Source organism: Halictus rubicundus, chromosome 8 (genome assembly GCF_050948215.1).
Source record: "Halictus rubicundus isolate RS-2024b chromosome 8, iyHalRubi1_principal, whole genome shotgun sequence".
Lineage (NCBI taxonomy): Eukaryota > Metazoa > Arthropoda > Insecta > Hymenoptera > Halictidae > Halictus > Halictus rubicundus.
This window is the reverse complement of record NC_135156.1, coordinates 418875-436512: the sequence shown is the minus strand read 5'-3', so window position 1 is coordinate 436512 and position 17638 is coordinate 418875. Positions and strand designations below refer to the sequence as shown.

At 45.0% G+C, this 17638-nt stretch overlaps 3 long non-coding RNA genes across 3 annotated transcripts in view; 1 reads left to right on the top strand and 2 right to left on the bottom strand.

Moving 5' to 3' along the window:
• LOC143356656 (uncharacterized) overlaps positions 1-17638 on the top strand; it is a 388872-nt gene that overhangs the window by 40447 nt on the left and 330787 nt on the right. The window lies entirely within an intron of this gene.
• The window catches only part of LOC143356654 (uncharacterized), a 707545-nt gene that overhangs the window by 679905 nt on the left and 10002 nt on the right, over positions 1-17638 (bottom strand). The gene's annotated exons all lie outside the window — the stretch shown is intronic.
• On the bottom strand, positions 14591-15151 carry LOC143356332 (uncharacterized). The gene is made up of 3 exons (XR_013082654.1): positions 14963-15151; positions 14743-14878; positions 14591-14607 (listed from the first exon to the last, which is right to left on the bottom strand). It is a non-coding gene; the product is annotated as an uncharacterized LOC143356332 (long non-coding RNA).

Here is a 17638-nt window from a genome sequence, read left to right as displayed (position 1 = left end):
GCCCCTCACACCGTTAGCAATACACAACCATGTGTGTTCCCAGGGTCCACCACGAGGAGGTGGAGCGAGAGGACTTTAGACCAGTGACATCCCTCAAATAGAGAGAACGGCTCGACAGTGGGACAGATGGTCCCACTGAAGAGGCCACAGGTTCTCGGACCCCCTGACCGTAGACCTTGAACAGGCCCAAGCGAAACCTGGGAAAGATAAAACAGCAACGGTTAGGCCTGCGTGGGTCTGTTCGCCAGACGTGAACGAGGACTAACCAGATCCGCGCGGAGCAGAAATACAAAACAAAGGAAAAGGAATATAGAGGGGGTATGAAAAATTTTCTGAAAATTGACAGCGGCGTAAGGCGGCGCCAAGGCCGCCACACTATCTTAACCGTTCATACACTGCACTCCCATACATCGCTTGAAAACACACTTATTTTCATCGTATTTCCTAATTACATATCCCTAATTACCTAGTTACCTATGTTACGTATGGAGACGTTCTCCACGTTCATTTCGATTGGAATTTATAATCTCTTTTCTGAGAACGAAAAGCGTCCCAACAGGCCCCTTTTATTAACGAAAGATACTGTATGCCTTCCTTATATCAAAATCTCTAGACATTCCCTTCTGGCATCCGATAATCAATGTTCTGATAGGAAATAGCCCGGATAACCTTCATTAACCCCTTTCAACGAAAATCTAACTGAGGCCTGCTTTTCATTAGTAGTGACAAAAAATGTGACTGTGACCCTACGCGTCATTAAATCTTAAACAGAGCACCCCTTTCATTTTCAAGGTATATAAACCCGTTCATTTTCATCCTCTTTGGTTCAGTCGAGATTCAGAAGCGGTTCAGTAATCGTCCAGTCACGTCGCGTCAATTCTAGTGAGATCGGGTTAAAGTCCCTTTCGAATCAAAACGTAACCTTATAGATTCCGTTAGGTCGGTATATATTCTATTTGGCATTCAACAATCGCTCTTCGACCCCGCATTGCCAGTGCGTCAAAACCGTGCATCGTAGGTAACAATTTCTAAGTTCTAGGTAACACAAACAACAACATTTGTAATTATCTTAAATCAGAATATATTTGTCTTGTTTGTTAACTCGCGTAATATACAACCCTTAATTATTGCCTAATATCCTAATCTAATAATTGAACGTTCCCACACGATACAATCTTACCACTCGGATTGTATCAATTAAATTATATATAAGTTACGAGGCTTACTAATCTTAAATTCAAATCAACGAATATTTCTCCAACCTAGTGGCTCCCCGGTTTGATACGAGTTATAAACGCTTAAAAGTGGGAAAATTGCCATTTTTCACGATTTTCGACTTAAAATCGCACTTTTAATCGTTCATAACTCGTAAACGAATTAACCAATATTGGTGAAATTTTCAGCATGGATATAATTTATTCGAGCGAATCAAACACATTCTTTAAATTTTCAATACAGGCTCAGATAAAAAAACTGAAAAAACTAACTTTTACTATTTCTTTTGCGATTCCGATCAATTCAAATTTTTTTCAAAAATTTTTTACACCTCGTCTAATAAAGTAATCCTTCTAACTTCTCAATAACATTCAAATCATTTGATCTAATTTTGAAAAAGTTATGTTGCTTCGAATAGTGTGGACTCAGTTTTGCTCCTTACTGTATATCGTATCGAATCGTGTCGTATCGCAACGTTCGTCTTCGCCGTACAATCGTTCTTTCGCGAATCCCCGGCCGCGGCACGGACGCGTCCTTTTATCCGCGCCTTCATCGAACGTTCTCGATCTTTCTATTCGATTTGGGCGTTAGGGTAAACGGCCTAACGCCCGCCGCTCGTTTTCGCGGTCGCTACCGCTTGTTGTCTTACGCAGCAGTCACAATAGCGTTGACGCTCACGTAGATGCGCACACACATGCTCGCGCGCGTCTTTTGGGCGCAGGAGAGTTCGGCAACCTCGTTTAGGCGTTTTTATGCCTGTTTTGGTGTCCTCCGTGGTCGCGAACTCTCCTTTTCGCGCCTGCCTCCTACACTATATTTTTATTTAAACTCAGAAGTGGCAGCTCTAATGTAATGATTAAAAATATATTCGATCTGCAACATGAACAACACGTGTCAGAATATTTCCATCAAATAATTAACGCATTTGAAACGGATATTTTAGCAAATCATTTCGGAATAAATGCAAAATTCTGAGCCTATCTCATTTTAAATGAAACAGCGTACGCCCCAAGGAAACTTTTTGAAATAGAAGATTCTCAATTAGTAGACATTTTTTATGTCAAAGGTCAAAGGAAATCATAGTCTGAACAGAAGAAAACATCATTATGTAAACCGTTTACAATTTGTACAACAAATCTTATTTACAGGTAAGCACATGCTTTAACACAATTTTTTACCGATCTTGTATATGTATAATATTACTATATCCAAAATCATATACTACTTATGTAATATTATGTACAGGTACCTATTAATTAACCCAGGCAATATGCTATCTAGCGGTATTAATGAAGGATGATAATATTTTAAATATTGAATATTTAAAGGAAACTAACAATGTTATAAGGGTGAAAGTTCATTCGAGGCATATTAATCGCAAAAGTTATCAATGCTACATTGAATATGTACCACATTTGATTAGTTATACCGCTATTACACGATATACATGTGCCTGTGCTAATAGCAACAGAACAGTAGGTTGCTGTTCTCATGTCGCTACGATTATTTACTATTTATCTCATGGGCGATTTAAATCGAAAATTGTAAAACCATCGGAAATATTAACAAAGATATTTTATGTAGCACATACTGTACCAGTAATTGAGGAAAATAGTGACGAAGATTGAATAAATCTATATTATGATTCCTAAAGTTCTCTATTACACCTACGTAATGTATATTTATAAATTCCGAAAGATAAGAATACAATATAATACGATGCGTCGCGTTTAAAAAGGAATAATTGATCAAGGAGGGGCTTAATCTCCTGATAAAAATTATTAATTAGTGTCGTAAGAAACACTACACAATACATTATACTATTATAATGGCGTAATTTAATTTATTTTTCAATATTTAACTATGTTCCACCAATCCGATCATCTTGAAACTTTTGTATATATTAGATAGGTAACAGAATATTGTTCTTAAATTTTTTGGAAGTAGTCACTCGAAGGGTTGCTTGCAACCCCCACCCCTAAAAAATTAAATAATTTTTTTCTACCCTTAATACGAGGGTGGTCTGAAAAGTTTCCCATCTAACAAAGATATAAGGCATTTTTTCCTCAAAATTATTTTTATTTCTCTACATAGTCTCCTTGTAAGTCTATACACTTCTCCCAGCGATGCTCCCATCTCTCCAGCCCGTCCAAATAGTACTTGCCGTCTTTCTCTGCAAAATAGCTATTTACAAAGGTGGTGACTTCCTCATTTGATGAAAATCTCTCCGAGTGCAACTTTTAACTTAGGGAACAAAAAGAAGTCGCTTGGAGCTAGATCTGGTGAGTAAGGTGGGTGATCAAGCAGTCCAAACTGTAATTCGTGGATTTTTGCCATGCGAATCGTTGATGTGTGAGACGGCGCATTGTCTTGTTGGAACAAGATTTTTTTTTCTCCAAATGTGGCCGTTTTTCCGCAATTTCTGCCTTCAGCCTGTCAAGTAATGATGCGTAGTTTGCTCCTGTAATGGTTTTCCCTTTTTGAAGATAATCAATAAAGATAACACCACGACTGTCCCAGAAAACAGTCGCCACCACTTTCCCAGCCGAAGGAACTGCCTATGCCTTTTTTTGGCGCCGATTCCCCATAAGCAGTCCACTGTTTTGACTGCATTTTTGATTCGGGAGTGTAATGGTGTATCCAAGTTTCATCAACAGTAATTAGCCGGTACCAAAACTCTTATTTATTGCGCCTAAATTGCGCCAAAAGAGCGATCGAAATGTTCATTCGCACACGTTTCTGAGCAAACGCGGCACCCAACGCGCAGACAGCTTTCTCATGCCTAAATCTTCGTTCAATATGTGACAAACACGTTCTTTGGATATATTCATGGCCTCTTCTATCTCTCTAACTTTAATTCGACGGTTGTCTAGCACCATTTGGTGAATTTTAGCGATGTTATCGTCACTGGTTGCAGTTTTTGGGCGTCCCGAACGTTCATCGTCACCCAAGCTGGTACGGCCACGTTTAAATTCAGCTGCCCAAAATTTCATGGTGGTAAATGATGGTGTAGAGTTCCCGTATACAGCGTCTAAATATTTAATCACAGCTCGATACTCGAGTTTTTCCATTTTCAAAAACACTCACAGCAACTTACTCAAACGACTGTTAAACAATAATTGAGCGTCCGAAATGGCTGAAATTTTGGTGAGTACCTGTCAAAGCATGCACAAACACGCTCCAGTACTTTGGTGTGGGGCCGGCGGCGCAACAGCGCATGTCCCGCGCAGTAAGCGCTACTGCGCCTGCGTGACTGCGCGATCGCGGCGACGAGCGTGTCGCCGACTGTTCTTCCATCTTGTCTTTCGGTACTTCGTAGCGTGCAGACGTTTAATTATAGCTCTTGTATATAACCTGCCGCGTGGTAACGCGTTGCCGTGCCAGCTCTTTGGTCTCCGTTCCGCGTCTCGTGTACGAGCGCCGCGAGTTTCACCGCTCCGCTTCCGTTATTGTTGAATAAATATTGTTGCTCGATCGTTAGTCGGAGTGTTTACTGCACGTGAGGTGTGGGCCTCACGCGCGTAACCTAATTTATCTCTCCCGCGTCCACGTGGCTCGTCCGCCTTGGACGCGGTTTACTCAGACATATATTTCGAGCGTTCTCCACCAATCGGATTATCCGGTGATCGCGGAGGTGTTTTCAAATATTGTGGTGTGTTATAAAGCAACCACTCTCTTGTGTTGCGTGCTGTATGTTTGGGGTCATTGTCTTGAGTGAAGATAAAGTTGTCTTTCAGACCCATTTTTTCTGCACTACTTACAATATGGTTTTTTAATATGTTTAGATATATTTTGTGGTCCATGATTCCCTCGATGAAGTGTAATGACCCCACTCCAGCAGCACTCATACAACCCCAAACCATGACCGTACCTCCGCCGTGTTTTACTGTGGGACGTAGATTTTCTTTTTGTAGCTCTGTATTTTTCTTCCTCCAGACTGTACACTTGCCATCAGAGCCAAAAACATTAAATTTACTTCCGTCAGTAAATATGACTCTTCGCCAAAACTCGATATATTATCTTTCGCGAAATCAAGTCTCTTCTTTCTATTTGCGGCATTTACGAAATACTTCTTGCGAGCAACTCGGCCGTGATATTCATTATTTCGTAAACAATTACGAATAGTGCTGGCACATACACTTACTCCAGCATTGTTTGCAAGATCAGCAGCGATCTTAGGGGCACTAATTTTAGGATTTTTTTTTATTTCACACATTATAAAACGTTCATCGCGTGAACTAAGTTTTCGAGGTCGACCAGATTTCGCTTTACTTTCATTGGTTTTTCGTTCACCATATCGATTTATAATTCCTTGTATAGTTAATTGTTTTTGCTATTTCTCGCAATGATTTGCATTGATTATGCAGTTGTATAATAATTTTTCTTTCAGTCTCACTTGTTTCCTTACCTTTACGACCCGTTTTACCGAATGTTACAAAAATTGACTGGTTTTGCAGAAGGTTGCCACTAGACTGTGCATCAAAGACTCTGTCTGATTATTTGTCGGATCCCGTTAAACCATAATATAAACAATCGGACGCCTTTCAAGTGCATTCTAGTACCTGTACGAATACTTTTTGCGCGCCAATTTAGAGACACTTCTCATACTTTTTAATTTTTCTCGTTAACGTTAAACTTTTTCAAGTATATTTATATGACAGTATGTAGTTAAAATATGTAACAATTACAATTATGTTTCGTTTTATAAACATGTGTGCAATTACATAGAGAAATACATGGTTTTTTAAGCCTACAAGAGGTGTACGAATACTTTTTACACTCACTGTAATTCCGATGATATTTACTTGCGTAATGAGGAATAAAAGTTTCAGACGCAGAGAAGGACAGTGTATGGGAAAGAAAGAGACACGGAAGGTTGCGGCCGCCGTCACAGTTCGAAGCCCGCGAAAGCGGAGACCTTCAAATAAAAAATTGAACTATTTTATTATTAATTATTTTTTTATAAGACTTTTACCAATATGCAATATTTGTGGCATTTTTCTGATTAAAACGATACCAAACAGGATATCATTCGGATCATATTTATACTAATTTTCCGTTAATGCAGGGTGTCCCGTAACTGGTGGTACAACCGAGCAGGGGGTGATTCTACATGAAAAACTGAGTCGAAAATATACAATAAAATTTTTTGATACAAGCCTTGTTTTCGAAAAAAATGAGTTTGAAAATTTGTCTAGTGCGCGTGCACTCGGTTTACTTGCGGCTCAACGGACTTTATTCTGAGTTACCACAACCTTTTTTCGCAAAGGTTTTCAAGGTTTGTATACATCGAATAAATCGAAGGTCGAGGTTACAATGTTAGAATTACCTTTGAGGAATTCGTTTAATTCATAAATTGCTGGAAGTGCTGTCCACGTTGTTGTAGACATAATTGTGCTCTTCGTATTAAATTCCTTTAAACCTCTTGTAATGTGCAATTATTATGTTGCTTTAAGTGTTCAAACGCTATCACAATTTTTTGTTGTAATTGTTCGATGCTCGTTATGTCATCACGATACACAATCGATTTCACCTGACCCCACAAATAAAAATCTAACGGTGACAAATCCGGAGATCGTGGCCGCCAAGGTACTCTGCCACCGCGACCGATCCAGCACTGATATTTTCACTTAAAAAACGTCTTACTTCGCAACTGTAGTGCGGTGGTGCTCCATCCTGTTGAAAAATTAGCGTTCTTCGAATTCTCTCGATTGCTATAAGTTGCCATTTCGACGGTATAATGAGAACTGGAGGCGTAATTTCATAAGGATGGAAAAAGAATAGGAGCGATAGAAGTGTTATCATTATAGTGACACTGTTTGTAAACATATCTAGAAGTACGAAGGCAATTTCCGAGATATCCAGACGTGAGGTAGTGGAATCCGTTGAGCCGCAAGTAAGCCGAGTGCACGCGCACTAGACAAATTTTCAAACCCATTTTTCTCGAAAACAAAGCCTTGTATCAAAAAATTTTATTCTATATTTTCGACTCAGTTTTTCATGTAGAATCATCCCCTGCTCGGATGTACCACCAGTTACGGGACACCCTGTATAATTATAATGGAAAGTAACTTTCATCGTTCATAATAAAAAAGTTTAACCCTTAGCACTCGAATGGCGACTATAAGGCGCCACTAAAAATTACTGTATCATTATTCAAAATATTTCTTACGTTATTAAATTTGTTTGTATTTAATAAATTACTAAACATTTCAGTATTGACAAGTAAATTCCACTATTTTCGTATGTATAACATAAATAGAAAACATGTAGAAGGGAAATATTCTATGTCGGAGAAATTGTTTCGTTTTGGAGTTAAAATAGCGTCGAGTGCAAAGGGTTAAGTTTTGATTTAAAGGCCTGGGCTCACGCCAGTCTTTCATCTTTCCCGAACGCTTCGACTCTCCGCATCTCTTTCTTTCTAATACGCTGTTCTTCTTTCTCTTAAATATCATCGGAAAGTGCCATAAGAATAAAATGGAAAATAAAGAAGTTTTGCTACTGGATTAGTGGTCTTCTGGTCTCACACCGATATACCCGACCCGTGTAATGTTTACATTTCTCGGCGGCCGAGTATATCCCGTGGTAGTGAAGGTGGTTCTAGAATTTTCATCCTAGCTATTCATTTCTTTCATCCTGGCTATTAGGGACATACATAGAGAATATTCACTGTATATGGATAGGAGCCATCGAGAGTTAGTTTAATTAGTTAATACTTTTATCTCATTACTACCACTACTTTAATCATTACAGTCAAGCCTGTCGAGCATTAGACGTGGTATCTCACTAAGAATGATTGAATTTTGTCATTATTTGTAGGTTATTAAGAATCATTATTTTATAGTAGTAATACTTTATTTTGTTCCCCTCAGGGTTACAATTCTTACATCACTACCCTTTCTTCCTCACACCGCTCTTACCCTAACCTTAATTCTATCTTAAAAATTATTTAATTTTCTAACTCTTATTGCTACCGCTTACATCTACTTAATCTATATGTACATTTTAAACTAAAAAATAAAACGCAAACTACATTAATCAGAAAAGAAAGAGAGAGGTAATAGACATGAAACAAAACAAAATAAAATAATATAAAAATAACATAATTATGTTAAGCTACTCCTGCCATTAACCTCGTCTCACACACACACACCCTCTTTTCTAACTGGAGACCCCCCTCTTCCAGTCGTTCACCGTCCATCCAATTCTTTCTGATTTACTCTTATTCTTTTTTATTTACTCTATTCCTCCACCCTCCTCATCCACTTCTCTCCTCCCCCCTCAACTTCCAGCACGTCTCTGCTACAACCTCATGCATACCTCCCGTACATGCTCCCACGTCTGATTCACCCATCCACACACTCTACACTTTCTCTCTTCCTCATCCATCCAATATTTCCCATCCATTTCCCAATCTAAACTTCGCCACCCTCTGCCAACTGCTCTCCCCATCCTTTCTTCAAATATTCTGGCAAACCCTCCCCCTTCACTAGGCCGTACCATTTGTTGTACTTGGACATTTTCGTGTCCCTTTTTACTAACTCCTCGCTCACTATCTCTCTCCTCTGCTCTCATATTTCACCCGCATCCTCCGATGTAGATCCCCTCTCCTCAAACAAAACCCCATCTCTCTTTCTCCCACCCGTTCCTTACTCCCCCTTCCTATTTCTTCCCCTTAACTCTTCCCAACACAACCGCGCCAACTACCCTCCTTTGCCCTCACCCAGCTTCTTTTCGAACCTCCACGCCCTTAAGCCCACCCTCCCTCTCATCAACTCCCTTTGCAATTCCTCCCTAACCTATTCCTTCCTATTCCTTATCATATACCCCGGCGTGCACCATTCCACCCTGTCACGTCCGGTGGTTCGACCGCTCATGAATAAGGCAAATTGTTCGGGAATCGGCGACGAGTTGCTCCGAGCAATACGGCCAGCGGGCCGATCCCGCGACTTTGCACTATTTAAAACCGCGCGCGCTCAGGCGCAGCGCTAATTAGCTCCCGAGCACGTCCGTCTCTGCGAATCGGCCCACGGCGCGCCGACCAATTACCGTGCTCGCGGGCAGCGAATATCCGTGAGCGATTCCCGGAATCGGCCTTCCTTTTCTACGAACCGTCTAAGCGATCGCACGTGACACCAAACCGTTTTTATTGAGCCGTGATTTCGGAGAGTACCGCGCTTACCGGGCAAATCACATAACGTGTATCGTGTACGCAGGGTTTGAACAATTAAGTCTGAACCTTTATTACAAGTACAAGTGTGACAACGTGAAGTGCATTCTTTTCTTCTCGACCGACCACGTGCTCGATCCGATTTTCCGTTCGCACAGTCCCGGCGCTCGGAGTTTTCGCCCTATCCGTTTCCGACCATCCGCCTCGAATTTCCAAGCCTTCCGACAAGGCTGTCCCAGCCACCCATTCCCAAACATTTTGGTCCTTCGAGCCGGATTGGAATCGAGGAACCACGTGCCGGAAACGCCGCCATTAATACGGAGACTCCCTTGCCGACACCATGAGCCAGTTCGAAGAGCTGCTTCACAAGCAGAACCAAACTCTCAGATCCATCGAGAGGGCTCTATCCAATTTTAAGAAGCTGGGTCAGGCCAAAATGACTTCAGCAACCACGCAGAACCGGATAGCCGCCCTGAAGGAAGCCTTCAACCAAGCGCAAGACCTCGACGCGAGACTAACCGCTACTGCTGATCCGAAGGCGAAGTCGAGTCACCCCTACTTCGCGGACAACGTCTTCGAAGCGGCTGAGGACAACTACCTGGAGGCATCGGACTTCATGGCAGAGATACTGAAAATCGCTACCGCCGCCGAGCCGGCATCCAGCAAAGGTATGAGTACCTCTCCAATACCGACATCCAGGCCGACCGCGCGTCTACCGCAAATCCAGTTGCCGTCGTTCGACGGATCGTTCGAGGCTTGGGAAAGCTTTCGCGACCGTTTTTCCTCAATGGTCATCGACGAACCCTCCCTCGCGAACGTTGACCGATTACATTTCCTGTGCTCGTCGTTAAAGGGCGAAGCGAGTATCGCGATCGCTCACCTATCAATTACCGACCAGAAAACACGAAGACAAAACAACAATCGAAGTAAGAGCGTTAATTGATACCGGTAGTCCAATCAGTTTTGTAAAACAAGGTCAGGTTCCGCGACATCTAGTTACAAAAACCGTGAAAAGTAGTAGATTTTCCGGGATAAACGATAGCACTCTGACGATTATTGGCGACATCAAAGCGAAAATAAATTTCCAGCGACGCGAACTCGATATATCACTGCGGGTTGTGACGGATGAGACAATGCGAAGTGCGTTAGTTTTAGGCCGGGATTTTATAAAATTGGCTAAGCTCTCGTTCACGGTAGACAAAGAGATCTCGGAGATAATGAATATCGAGATAGCATCGGATACCCTTAAATCAGCGTCGCGTCCCACGATCAATAGAACGTTACCGTACGAAACGAAAGAAAAATTCTACCGGCTATTCGAGGAAGAGTACGTTAATCCAACTCGCCTGAAACATCCGCAAACGGAAAACGTGCTGGAACTTAGACTGTACGACAGCAAACCATTCCATTTCACGCCACGTAGATTGTCGTTTGTAGAAAAAGACAAATTAAGGGAAATCCTGGACGACTGGTTGGCAAAAGGCGCGATTAGAGAAAGTACATCCGAATACGCGTCACCGATTGTCTTAACGAAAAAGAAAAACGGGGAAACCCGAATGTGTATAGATTTTCGAGTACTAAACAAAGTAACGGTACGCGATAATTTTCCGTTGCCCTTAATTGAAGATCAGCTAGACCTATTACAAGGTAAAAAATACTTCTCATCGCTAGATCTGAGAGACGGATTCTTTCATATCAGAATGCACGAGGATTCGGTCAAATATACCTCGTTTGTTACGCCGTTCGGACAATATGAATGCACCAAAATGCCGTTCGGTTTAAAAGGGGGTCCCCTAAGATTCCAAAGATACGTGACAGGGATATTCAAAAATCTAATTAACAGCGGGGACGTGTCGGTATATCTAGACGATTTTTTAATTGCATCGGTAACGATCGAACACCACCTAGAAATCTTACGAAAGGTTTTCCAACTATGCGTCGCAAATAAGTTGGAACTACGCATGGACAAATGTAAATTTTTGGAAACAGAAATTGAATACTTGGGATATAGGGTAACGAACGACGGCATCAGACCCACCGAACGCGGTATCGAGAATGTACAAAAATTCCCAGTTCCGCGTAACGTACGCGAAGTGCAAAGTTTTCTAGGCCTCTCTTCGTATTTCAGAAAGTTTATAGAAGGCTTTTCAATCATTGCCAAGCCTCTATATGACCTAATCAAGGAAAAATGTAAATTTAAATTTGGTCCCAAAGAAAAGGAAGCGTTTGACGCGTTAAAAGAATGCCTAATACAGGCACCCATTCTGGGAATTTACTGTCCGCGTGACGAAACAGAATTACATTGCGATGCCAGTGCGATAGGTTTCGGCGCTATTCTGTTACAGAAGAAGGCCGACCAAAAGTTCCACCCATAGTCTCGAATCCAAATACCATAGTTTCGAGCTAGAGACACTCGCTATAATCTACGCACTGCGCCGATTTCGCCCGTACCTATGCGGAGTGCCGTTCAAAGTAGTCACGGATTGTCAGGCGCTTAGCCTAACGCTTAAGAAAAAAGAAACAAACCCTAAAATCGCACGGTGGGCATTAGAATTACAAGACTACGATTACAAACTTGAACATAGAGCGGGTACAAGAATGAGGCACGTCGATGCGTTAAGTAGGCAGGTTCTAGTACTGCAGGATAACACTTTAGACAGAAATTTAACCTTATGCCAACAACAGGACGAGCAAATTCAGAAAATACGTCAGAAGTTAGAAAAATCGGAAGACAAACTTTTCGAAATGATAAATGGGTCGGTTTACCGCAAAATGGACGATCGCGCTTTATTTTTTGTTCCGGCAACGTTAGAAGGCAGTATAATGCATCAATACCATAATGAGCTAGGGCATGTCGGACCAGAGAAAACAATAACAAATATTATGAATAGCTACTGGTTCCCTAACATGAGGGAAAAAGTTATGAAGCATGTTAAGAATTGTTTAAAGTGCATAGCATTTTCACCGAAATCCGGACGGCAAGAGGGCATGTTACACGAAATACCGAAAGATAATAAACCGTTTTCTACACTGCACATTGATCACCTAGGACCTATGTCGAAGAAACAGTCTCTAAAGTACCGCTACATTCTCTTAGTAGTAGATGGCTTTACAAAATATACAAAAATATACCCCACAAAAAGTACGAGTACCGCCGAGGTAATTAAGTGCTTAAAACACCATTTCGCGACCTACAGTAGACCATTGCGCATTGTATCAGATAGAGGCAACTGTTTTACCGCGCACGAGTTCGAACATTTCTTAAAAGATCACGATGTACAACACATTAAAATCGCAACCGCAATGCCGCAGGCAAATGGCCAAGCGGAAAGAATGAACCGTACTATCATCCCAATGATATCAAAATTAGTCGACGAACGTAACGCGCATTGGTACGAAGTACTCGAAGAAGTAGAGTTCGCCATAAATAATTCTGTCAACAAGTCGACCGGTGAAACTCCCAGCGTATTATTGTACGGAGTGCCCCAACGCGGAAAAGCGATCGACGCCGTCAGAAATATACTCGAGTCTTCCGGAGCTTTAAAAACTGAGCGAAATCTAAATAAGACACGTGAGAAGGCGGCTTTACGAATACACCAAAGTTTTAACGCCAATAAAAAGTTGTACGATAAAAAGCGTAAACCAGCCTTACAGTACCAAGTCGGGGATAAGGTAATGATAGCAAATTTTGTAAATTCCAGTGACTGCACCAAGCTGGTACCGAAATTTAAGGGGCTGTACGAGGTGGCACGCGTTTTGCGAAACGACCGATATATTGTGAAAGATATCGAGGGATTCCAGATCACCCAAGTACCGTATCAGGGGGCGTGGGCTGCGTGCAATATGCGTCCCTGGCTATCCAGTTAAACATCCGTGCCAAAGATCCATCATTTTATACGATTATTGTAAGATTTATGCGTTACTAGTATTAGGTATATAGTATAAATAGCGCCGGTATTCATAAGTAGTTTAAGACGTATTAGTTTAATCGGGACGATTAAAAGGTCAGGATGGCCGAATTGTAGGGATACGCACGTGTGCGATCGGCAAAGCGCGGCGGCAACGTGCGACATTGTAGTTGCCGGCCAAAAGAACCGACGATCTCGGCGGAACGCGGCGGCCGCCAATGACGCCCTTTGGTGATCTGCCGACTTCGCCATATAATGTATGTGCGATCGAGTATAAAAGGACTGCATCGACCGAGAAGAGTCAGTCAAAATCTCGCCGTCGAACCAGATACGTTTAACAGTTACTCGCCCTTACACAAGTCATCTCCGAATCCTCGCGAGAATTACGTGACCTACGCGACCGAATCAACGTTTCTACACAGGCGCTCAGAAATCTAAAACGTCCCGTTGATCAATGGAGCGATATTATTGTTTTCCTCGGCGTTCAAAAGCTAGACCGATCGTCGCGGAAAGCGTGGGAACTCAAACTAGAAAACGCGAACGAGTTTCCAACGTACGCCGAATTCGACACGTTCCTCGAGTCGCGATCGCGAGCGCTCGAAGCCATGGCGCCGATTCAAATTGGAGGTCCAACCGAAACCGTAATCGTGAAACGACCGAAAACAAAGTCACTCGCTACGCACGCGACCGCTGTCTCCACCGTGACCTGTTCTGTTTGTCGAAAGAACCACCTTATTTACCGGTGCCCGACGTTCGTCGCTCAATCGCCGTCCGACCGCTACAATACAATCAAAACACAGCGACGCTGTATCAACTGTTTCTCGGCTAAACACGCGAGCGCGCAATGCACGAGCCAGCACCACTGTAAGGAATGCAAGCAGCGGCATCACACGCTCTTACATTTTCCACGCGCCTCCGAAGATCAGCACGTCGCAAACCCGAATCCGGTCGTCGCGTCCGATAACGAGCCCACGATCAGCGCCAATCTGGTCTCCGACTCGCCAACTCGTTACGGCGTGCTTTTATCGACTGCCCATGTACAGGTACATTCACCACACGGTCGGCGTACCACCGTCCGTGCGCTCCTGGACCAGGGCTCCGCGGCGACATTAATTTCAGAACGGACCGCTCAGTTGCTGCGCCTCCACCGAACGCGGACACTAATTCGAGTCACCGGTATCGGCGAAACGCAATCCGTCGCACACTCCACGGTTCGAATCACCGTTTCTCCAGCGATGAAGGATCAACCTGCATACTCGACGACGGCGGTGATATTAAAAACGCTCACGAATTACGTGCCACCTAAAAAACGAACTGATATTAATTGGTCTCACCTTTCAGACCTGGAGCTGGCCGACAGAAACCCCATGAGCTCGGAGCCGATCGACCTCATCATCGGGGCCGACTTATATAGCCAGGTCATAGTCGGAGGCATACGAAGGGGCTTACCTGCAACGCCGGTTGCCCAGAATACCACTTTCGGGTGGATCCTATCCGGTCCCGTTGCATCCTCTCCAACCCTATCGTCCATCGGTGTCCATCACTGCGCCAACATTGAGCAGCTCGACCAAGCCCTCAGAAGGTTCTGGGAAATCGAGGAAATCTCTACCTGTAGGTTCCTTACGAAGGACGACGAACAGTGCGAGAACCACTTTCGTAAAACACATACCCGTGATCCAGATGGACGCTACGTCGTCCGCCTACCATTTCGTCATGAGCCACCTCTCGAATTAGGCGATTCACGCCTCGCCGCTCTTCGGAGCCTGCAGCGTGTCGAACAACGCCTGCACTCCAACCCTGCCCATGCGGCCCTTTATCAGGACTTCATGCGTGAGTACGAAGTCCTCGGTCACATGCGGCAAACCCCGGTAGCACCAATCCACTCCTCCGAACAATCGTACTATATTCCGCACCACGCGTTGTTCAGAGAGAGTAGTTCCACGACGAGCCTACGCGTGGTCTTCAACGCGTCCTGTCGTACCACCAATGGCCAGTCTCTGAACGACCACCTTCTACCGGGTCCAAAGCTCCAAGGCGACTTGATTGCCATCCTGCTTCGCTGGAGGCAGTCTAGGTTCGTCTACGCGGCCGACATCACTAAAATGTACCGCCAAATTAAAGTCAATGAGCACGATCTCAACTATCAGCGAATCCTGTGGCGCATTTCGCCAACCGAACCGATTAAGGAGTACCAACTCCGAACCGTTACTTACGGGACATCCTCAGCTCCCTTCCAAGCGCTGCGAGTCATCCAGCAGCTGGCTGTTGACGAAGGGCAGCGATTCCCCCTGGCCGTTCCGGTCTTGCAAGACCAAACCTACGTCGATGACTGTCTATTCGGTGCCGACAGCCCGGAGCTCCTGCGACGAACTCGCGATCAGCTGATCGCGCTGCTAAGTGGGCGAGCAACACATCGTCCCTGCTCGAGGACATTGACCCAGCGGATCACGGACTAGCATCGACCAAATCGATCACCACCACCGACACGATCCCAATACTCGGGATAGCGTGGATCCCCGCGCTAGACCGATTCCAGATTCGGCTCCATCACTCCACCGAGCCAACCAACACAAAGAGAGCGGTCCTGTCAGCCCTGGCACGTCTCTTCGACCCGCTAGGCTGGATCGCCCCGGTCGTCGTCACGGCCAAGCTGATAATGCAGCGACTGTGGGCGGCACGGTGCGATTGGGACGAACCTATTCCCGACAGGCTTCGTCACGAGTGGCAAACCTATCTCGGTAATCTTCCGGACCTTGAGGCGATCCAGATCCCTTGTCCCATAGCGTCGGGCCCTGTCCGAAGGCGAAGTCTTCACGGCTTCGCCGACGCCTCCTCGACGGCCTACGCTGCAGCCGTTTATATTCGCAGCGTGCTTCAGGATGGCCGAGTAGAAATCGAACTCCTTATAGCAAAATCACGGGTGGCCCCCGTGAAAACCATTAGCGTGCCTCGCCTTGAATTGAGCGCCGCGCTCCTACTCGCCAGTCTCGTCGCGTTCGTACGCTCATCGTTACGGTACGAACAGTGCGAAACCCACTGCTGGACCGACTCGAGCATCGTCCTCACCTGGCTCAGCCAATCTCCGGCGAAATGGAAGACCTTTGTCGCAAACCGAGTCGCAAAAATCCAAGCGTCTCTTCCTGACGTGCTCTGGCATCATGTCCCAACGCAGGACAATCCTGCCGATTGTGCATCCAGAGGCATATCTCCACGCGAACTGCAGAGTCACCCACTCTGGTGGCATGGGCCAACCTGGCTCGAAAAACCTTCTGAGGCTTGGCCGACTCGCACCTTCGACTCCACTTCGCACACAGAATGCGAAGCGCGACCTGTCTCCATCGCCAGCATGGTCTCAGTTGCCGACCAGGTCAATTTGGCTTCACGCTACTCGTCGTGGCCGAAGCTGATCCGGGTGACCGCGTATGTGCAGCGCTTCATCAAGAGGCTGCGGTCGCAACCTCGCGGCTGCACAACGACGGCCCTCCTCCCGGACGAAGTCGCAGAAGCAAAACGCCACTGGCTCAAGCGCATCCAAGCCGATACATTCCCTCAGGAGCTGCTCACACTCGCCGCTCACGGGACCGTTCCCAAATCGAGTCCGTTATCCTCCTTGAACCCGTACCTCGATTCTGACGGGCTCATCCGAGCCAAAGGACGGCTGTCGAAGGCGCAGCCTGAAACCGAAAACGAACCCATCATCCTTCGCTCCCATCCTCTCCTGTCACTCCTCATACACTATACCCATCTTACTCACCTTCATGCGGGACCTCAGCTCACCCTCGCGTGCCTCCGACATGAATACTGGATTCTGCGAGCACGTGCAACAGTACGAGCTGTGTTGTACCGGTGCGTTCCATGCACCCGGGAGCGGGCTGCTATTCCTCACCAGCTCATGGGGGATCTGCCAGCCTTACGCATCACTAAAGCTGAAAGAGCGTTCATTCACACCGGCGTCGACTATGCAGGCCCGATCTAGGTTCGAACCGCTCGTGGAAGGGGACACAAGTCGCAGAAGGCGTACATCGCCGTATTCATATGCCTCACCACGAAGGCAATTCATTTAGAAGTTGTATCAGATTACACATCAGCAGCGTTTCTCGCCGCCTATCATCGGTTTGTCTCCCGAAGAGGCCTCCCGCGCTCTATGTCCTCCGATAACGGCACCACCTTCCACGGGGCGAATCGCGAGCTAACGACAGCGTACCGCGCCGCCACTCGCGATACCGACGTCCACAATAAACTCGCTATCGACGGGGTAACTTGGCACTTTCTACCCCCCACAGCCCCTCACTTTGGAGGACTGTGGGAGGCAGCGGTCAAAAGTGTCAAGCACCACCTAAAACGG